This window comes from Carlito syrichta, unplaced genomic scaffold, assembly GCF_000164805.1.
Source record: "Carlito syrichta isolate Samal-C Ts95f unplaced genomic scaffold, Tarsius_syrichta-2.0.1 Scaffold228094, whole genome shotgun sequence".
NCBI classification, from domain to species: domain Eukaryota; kingdom Metazoa; phylum Chordata; class Mammalia; order Primates; family Tarsiidae; genus Carlito; species Carlito syrichta.
Genome location: NW_007172190.1, coordinates 208876 through 217230, shown reverse-complemented (window position 1 = coordinate 217230; position 8355 = coordinate 208876).

The following is an 8355-nucleotide window of genomic DNA, read 5'->3' as shown; positions in this document are numbered from 1 at the left end:
GGTCTCGAACCCGTGGGCTCAGGCGATCCTCTCGCCTCAGCCTCCCAAACTGCTGGGATGACAGGCTGAGCAACCGAGCCCGGGGAATAATGACCATTTAATCACAATTTACCATGTGCTTTTATACATTAGCTCATTTAAATTGCATAACATCCTCAAAAAACTGATAATAGAACTTCCATATGATCCAGTAATCCCACTACTGGGTATATACCCAAAAGAAAGGAAATCAGTATATTGAAGAGATATCTGCCATTCCCATGTTTATTGCAGCATTATTCACAATAGCCCAGATATAGAATCAACCTAAGAATCCATCAACAAGTGAATGAAGAAAATATGGTATGTGTATACAATGGAATATTATTCAGCCATAAAAATAAATAAAACCCTGTCATTTGCAGCAACATGGATGGAACTAGAGGACTTTATGATAAATGAAATAAGTCAGGCACAAAAAGACAAATATTATACATTCTCACTCATATGTGGGAGCTAAAAACGTCAGCCTCATGTAAGTAGTGAATAGAATAGTGTTTACCAGTAGCTGAGAAGGGTATGAAGCAGGGGAAGAGGAAAAGAGGTTGGTTAATTGGTACAAAAATACAGTTTGATAGAAGGAACAAGTTCTAGTGTTCAATAGCACAGCAGGGCAACTATAGTTAAGAATTATTGTATGTTTCAATACAATAAAGAAGCTAGAAGTGAAATGATAAATGTTTGAGGTGATGGATATCCCAATTACCCTGATGTGATCATTACACATTGTATGCATGTATTAATATATCACATGACTCTCATAAATATGTACAACTGTTATGTATCTAAAAGAAATTATAAACAATTTTATAACAATCTTATTAGATAGGTACTCTAATTTCTTCGTTTTATAGGTAGGGAAATTGAGGCACAACAGGATTAAGCCACTTGCCCAAGGTCACAGAGCCAGTAAGTGTCATAACTAAGTGACTTCTATTGCAGGAAGCTAAGTCCAGTCACTTAAAATCTTACCTTACATTGTTTCTTATCAGTGTTAAGTGAACCACAGTAGTGTCAATAGTAGTACAAGAGACCATTACTGTCATGTTATAATAAATTTTTGGTGAAAAACTGAAAAGAAACAAAGATTTCTTTGTTAAATTTCATTTTTTATAAGACTGTATTAGTATTTTATCTTTATATCTGAACTTTCATCAATTCAGACCTTCCCAGCAGTGAATTTGGTGTGTGAGTTTTTGATTTCTTGCCCTCAAAAGTGGTCGTGTTATCAGCACCCTTTTCATTCACTCCAGTGGGTATGCAAATTTTATCATTATTACATGTGCTTTGATGTGAAATGGGTTGGGAAAGTCCAGTATACTGGTTGATATTTCAAGTTTTCTTGCTCCTACCTTCTTAGTCAAATACTTACAAATACTAATCACGCTGGGCAACTTTGTGGCTTAAAGAGGCTTTTTAAAAAAAAAACTTTTCATCATCTCAATTTAGGTTGCTTGAAGTTAAAATATTTTAATATCATGTTTCTCTCTGACTTGGAAGAAGATGAGGTTCAGTGTTTGGGAGACACAGAGGAGTGGGATACCAGTGGAAATAGGGGTTTGGGACATTACATCAGAAGGTGTCTGGTTCAATGAGATGTAAAAGGTACACTGAAATCAGAAGCAAGCTAAAATATCATACTGTGAGAAAGTGTGAGCTTGAAGGTAAGTGACCCAGAGCGCACACAGGGCGTTGTTGAAAGCCAGAGATTACCTAAATTTGATCTTATCTCAGGGCTTAAAAGAAAGTAATCCATCAATCAAATAATTATTTAAGCAAAGTCTATACATATGCTTTTTCAATAAAGACTTAAGTGCATTTATGAAGGTCTGAAGTATCTCATCAAAGTGTGTGCTAGGTATTCTGATTATTTAGAACAGTGCTTCTCAAATTCTGCTGCAAAATTCAAAATTCAAAAATCAAATTCCGGGGATATTTTAAAACTCTTGATGTCCAGGCTGCACTATATATCAATGAAATCAAAATTTCTGGAGTTGAGGCATAGGCATCAGTATTTAGAAAGATTACTCAAGTGATTCTAATATTTGGGAACTAATGGTTTAGTGCAGTGGTTCTCAAACTTGAGCTGCATTAGAATCACTTGATGGACTTATTAAGCCACATTTGCTGGGCTCCACCCCTTGAGTTTCTGGTTCAGTAGGTTAAAGTTGGGGCTTGAGAATCTGCATTTCTAGCAGTTTCCCAGATGGTGCAGTTTCCCAGATGTTCTAGGGAACTACAGTTTGAGAACCGCTGGTTTAGAGAATTGTTTACAAATTCATCAATGACATTTGATGTCATAGAAGTCATACATTTTTGCTGGGCAGCTAAGTAGATGCAACCTCCTTGGAAAGGAATCTAACCACAGTTGTGAACTCATTGCACACACTGATTCTCTGGCAGGGTTACATTCAGGCCCATCTGTTAGGCTGGCAGCATGCCCACAGAGAATGTGCTATGCCAGTTTCAGCAGGGCATAGGTTCTAACCAAACACGGTTTTAGAGGGGCAGCTTTCATCACCCAGCAAGCACCATTTCTTGGGCCAGGCAATCCTGCTGTTTGCAAACAACTCCAGTCTGAGGCCACATGCTTCCTTACATCTGTACATGCTTGAGGACATGATTAAAGAATAAATAATCAACAAATCATTGATTATATTTCTCCCTCAATCTGCCTTAGTGTTGTAATTTGGCATGTAGAGAAGTACTCTCTCTTTGGTGAACTGGAAGCCATTTGAAAGGACTATACAGTACATATGTAATGCTTTAACACTGCAAGATTAGGATCAGCTACATTGCTTCTTTGAAGATGTCATTATCATTTTTAATTTATTTTTGTTTAGGCTTTTACTGTGTTTCTGAGTTGGGCTCCCCCCCACCATTTATCATCAGTATTCTGAAGTCTTCTCTAATTTTATTTTTATTTTAAAAAGTGTTTATGTATGGTAGTACCAAAAAATGTATACACATTTTAAAAAATGTTATCTATGTATAACTTTTTGAAGTTGAATTAAATTACAGTAGCAATGTGTAGTATGATGTTCATTCAACCATGTTTCCACATTTTCTTTGACTGTCCTGCCTGCTGTATGGTGGCACTAGCATTCATTTGATTAATGCCATCTTTTGAGCAAAGGTCATACTTAAAATGTGTATACATTTTTTGGACACCATATTTTAAAAAGTAGAATTTATTTTTTAGAATATTTTTAGGCTTACAGCAAAATCAAGAGGAAGGTACAGATTTCCCATATACCTCCCCCACTCCCAAACATGCATAACTTCCCTTGTTATTATCATACCCAGTCAGAATGTTGCGTTTGTTACAATTGATGGACCTACAGTGACACTTCATTATCACCCAAAGTCTGTAGTTTACACTAGAGTTCACTCTTGGTGTTATACATTGTATGGGCTTGGATAATGTATGATGATATTTATCCACCATTATAGTATCATACAGAATAGTTCCACTGCCCTAAAACTCCTCTGTGCTCTGCCTATTCATTACTTCTTTCCCTCCATCCCTGGCAACCACTGATCTTTTTCCGTCTCCATGGTTTTGCCTGTTCCAGAATGTCACACAGTTGGAATCATACGGTACATTGCCTTTTCAGATGGTTTCACTTAGAAATGTGCATTTAAGTTTCCTCCATGTCTTTTGATGACTTGATAGCTCATTTTTTAGCATTGAATAATATTCTATTGTCTGGATATATCACAGTTCATGATCCATTCACCTACTGAAAGGACATCTTGGTTGCTTCCCAATTTTGGCAATTATGAATGAAGCTGCAACAAACATACATGTGCAGGTTTTTATGTGGGCATAAGTTTTCCGTTCCTTTGGGCAAATACCAAGAAGTAAAATTTCTGGATCATGTGATAAGAATATATTTAGTTTTGTAAGAATCATCTGACTGTCTTTCAACGTGGCTGTACCTTTTTTTTTTTTTTTTTTTGAGTTGGAGTCTTACTCTGTCACTCAGACTGGAGTGCAGTGGCTGCTCCCGGCCACCGCAGCCTCACCTGCTGGGGTCCGGCGATCCTTCCGCCTCAGCCTTCCGAGTAGCTGGAACTACAAGGGCGCGCTCCCATGCCCGGCTAATTTTGTGATTTATTGTAGAGATGAGATCTCGCCAAGTTGCCCAGGCGGGTCTCGAACCCGCGGGCTCAGGCAGGCTGTACCATTTTGAAGTCCCACCAGCAGTGGATGAGAGTGCCTGCTTCTTCACATCCTCATCAGTATTTGGTGTTTTCAGTGCTTTGGATTTTGGCCGTTCTTATATGTATAGTGGTATCCATCCCATTGTTGTAAATTGCATTTCCCTGATGACATATACTGTGAAGCATTTTTTCATGTGGTTATCCAGATAACGAAATTTTATTGAGTGCTAAAAAATGAGCTATCAAATCATGAAAAGACATGGAGAAAACTTAAAATGCACATTTCTAAGTGGAAGCCATCGGAAAAGGCTATGTACTGTATGATTCCAAGTGTATGACATTTTTGGAAAAGGCAAAATCATGGAGGCAGCAAAATGATCAGTGGTGACCAGGGATTAGGGAAGAAAAAGGGATGAAAAGACAGAGCACAGAGGAATTTTAAGACAGTACAACTACGCTGTATGATATATATTGGTGTATACATGTTTATCTGTATATCTTCCTTGGTGAAGTATCTGTTTAGGTCTTTGACTCACTTTTATTTTTTAGCTTTTTGAGTCGGGGGCTTAGTCTGTTACCAGGCTAGAGTGCAGTGGCATGATCACAATGATCATGAACTATGACAGTCTTGATCTCTTGGGTTCAGGAGATCCTTCCACCTCAGCATACTGAGTAGTTGGAACTATAGGCACATGTCATCATGCCCAGCTAATATTCTGATTTTTTTGTAGAGACGAGATTTTGCTATGTTGTCCAGGCTGGTCTTGAACTCCTGGGCTTAAGCAATCCACCTGCCTCAGCCTCCCAAAGTGCTGGGACTACAGGCATGAGCCACCACAATTGGCTGGCTCATTTTTAATTTTTTTTTTTTTGGTTGTTGTTGAGTTTTAAGAGTTCTTTGTATATTTTAGATAGCCACCTTTTATCAGATATGTCTTTTACAAATATTTCCTCCCAATCTGTGGATTCCTTTTTTTGTCTTAACAGTGTCTTTCACAGAGTGGAAACTTAATTATAGTGAAATTCTGCTTATAAATTCTTTCTTTCATAGATCATGCCTTTGGTGTTGTATCCTGAAAGTCATCACCAGATCCTAGGTCATCTAGTTTTCTTCTGTTATCTTCTAGGAGTTTTATAGTTTTGCATTTTATGTTTAGGTCTATGACCTATTTTTATATACTTTTTGTGAGTGATGTAAGTTTTACATTCATTTTTTGTATGTGGATGTCCAGTTGTACCAGACAATTTGTTTAAAATACTATCTTTTCTTCATTGTATCACCTTAGCACCTTTCTCAAAGATCAGTTGATTACAGTTATGTGGATTTATGCCTGGGCTCTCTTTTCTGTTTCATTTGTCAATTTGTCTATTCTTTTGCCCATATCACACTGTCTTGATTATGGTAGCTTTATAGTAAATCCTAAAGTCAGGTAGTGTCAGTTCTCCAACTTTGTTCTACTCCTTCAATATTGTGCTGGGTATTCTGGTTTTTTTTTTTTTACCTCTCCATATAAAGCAGTTTGTCAATATCTGGAAGACAACTTGCTGGAATTTTAATTGGGGTTGCATTTAATCTATAGATCAAGATGGGAAGAACTGACATCTTGACAACATTAGAATGTCTCTCCATTTATTGAGTTCTTCTTTGATTTCTTTCATCAGAGTTTTGTAGTTTTCCTGAAAAGATCTTTTGACATATTTTGTTAGATTTATGCTGAAGCATTTCATTTTTCAGGTACAAATGTACATTGTATTGTGTTTTTAATTGCAAATTCCACTTTTTCACTGCTATTATAAAAGAAAGTGATTGTGTTTTGTATATTAATCTTGTATCCTGCAACCATACTGTCATCACTTGTTAGTTCCTGGAGTTTTTTTCACTGATTCTTTCAGATTTTCTACATAGACAATCACTTCATATGTGAATAAAGACAGTTTTATTTTTTATTTCCTATCAGTATATCTTTTATTTCATTTCCTTGTCTCATTCCATTAACTAGGGCTTCCAGTACATTGTTGAAAAGCAGTGGTGAGAGGAGATACTTTACATTGTTCTTGATCTTAGTGGGAAAGCTTTGAGTTTCTTACCTTTAAGTAGGATATCAGTTGTGGGTTTTTTGGTAGATATTATTTATTAAGTTTAGGAAGTTTCCATCTATTTCTAGTTTACTGAAAGTTTTAAAATCCATGAATGGGTGCTGGATTTTGTCAAATGCTTTTTCTGCATCTATCAATATGATCATGTGATTTTTCTTCTTTAGCCTACTGATGGTAATAGACTACACTGATTTGCAAATGTTGAACCAGCCCTGTATATCTGGAATAAATCTCACTTGGTCATGTCTCTTTTTATATATTGTTGGGTTTGATTTGCTAATAGTTTGTTGATAATTTTTGCACCTATGTTCATGAGAGATATTGGTCATTTAAAATTTTTTCCTTGTAATGTCTTTGTCTGGTTTTGGTATTAGGGCAATGTTTGCTTCATAGAATGAGTTAGAAGTATTTCCAAGAAAAAAAAGAATATTTCCTTTACTATTTTCTAAATGAAACTGTAGTGAATTGTTATAATTTCTTCCTGAAATGTTAGACAGAACTCAGCAGTGAAACCATCTAGGCCTGGTGTTTTCTGTTTTGGAAAGTTATTAATTAGTGATTTAATTTCTTTAAAAGATATAGGCTTATTCAGATTGGCTGTTTTTTTCTTGTGTGAGTTTTGGAAAATTGTATCTTCCAAGAAATTGATTCATTTCATCTATGTAATCAAATATGTGGGAATATAATTGCTCATAGTATTCCTGTATTATTCTTTTAATGTTCATAGGATCTGTAGTTATGTTCCCTCTTTCATTTCTAATACTATTAATTTCTGCCCTCTCTGTTTTCTTCTTAGCCTAGCTAGAGGCTTTTTGATTTTACTGATCTTTTAAAAGAATCAGCTTTTGGTTTCATTAATATTCTCTATTGATTTCCTGTTTTCAATTTTATCAATCTTAAATTGATCTTATTATTTCTTTACTCCTGCTTACTTTGAACTTAATTTGCTCTTCTTTTTCTAGTTTCCTAAGGTAGAAATTTAGATTATTGACTGCAGATATTTTTTCTAATTTATGCATTTGATGTTGTAAAGTTCCCTCTAAAGTTTTTGTTGTATCCTACATATTTTGATGTGTTTTCATTTTTATTTAGTTCAGGATATTTTTGCATTTCTCGTGAGATATCTTCTTTGACATATGTATTATTGAAGTGTGTTGTTTAATCTCCAAGTATTTGGAAAATTTCCAGCTATCTTTCTGTTATTGATTTCTAGTTTAATTTTGTTTTGATTCGAGAGCATTGCTTAATTTCTATTCTTTTAAATTTGTTAAGGTGGCCTTTATAGCTCAGAAAGTGGTCTATGTTAGTAAATTTTTCATGTGAGCTTAAGAAAAATGTGTATTCTGCTGTTGTTGGATAAGGTAGTCTATAAATGACCATTATATCCAGTTGATTGATGGTGTTGTTGAGTTCAACTATGTCCTCACTGCTTTTTTTTTTTTTTTTGCCTGCTGGAATTTATTTCTGATAGAGGAGTTTGGAAGACTCCAGCTATAAGAGTATATTTTTCTATTTCTCTTTGAAGGTCTATCAATTTTTGTCTCATATATTTTGAAGCTGTTGTTAGGCACATACACATTAAGGATTGTTATGTCTTCTTGGAGAATTGACACCTTTATTATTGTGTAATATCCTTCTTTATCCTGATAACTTTTCTTTCTATGAAGTCTGCTCTGTCTGAAATTATATAGTTGCTCCCACCTTCTTTTGATTTGTGTTCATATGGTATATCTCTCTATCATTTACTTTTTTAAAAAAATGTATTTTAGATTCAAGGGGTACATGTACAGGTTTGTTACGTGGGTATATTTTATGCTAATGAGGTTTGAGCTTCAGTTGAGCCCATCAACCAAGTAGTGAGCATGGCACTCAATGGGTGGTTTTCCAGCCCTTTCCTTCCCTCCTCACCGCTTAGGCGTCCTCAGTGTCTGTTGTTCCCATCCTTATGCCTGTGTGTACTCAGTGTTTATCACCCACTTATAAGTGAGAACATGCCATCGATTTACTTTTAATGTGTGTCTTTATATTTAAAGCGGGATTCATGGAGACATG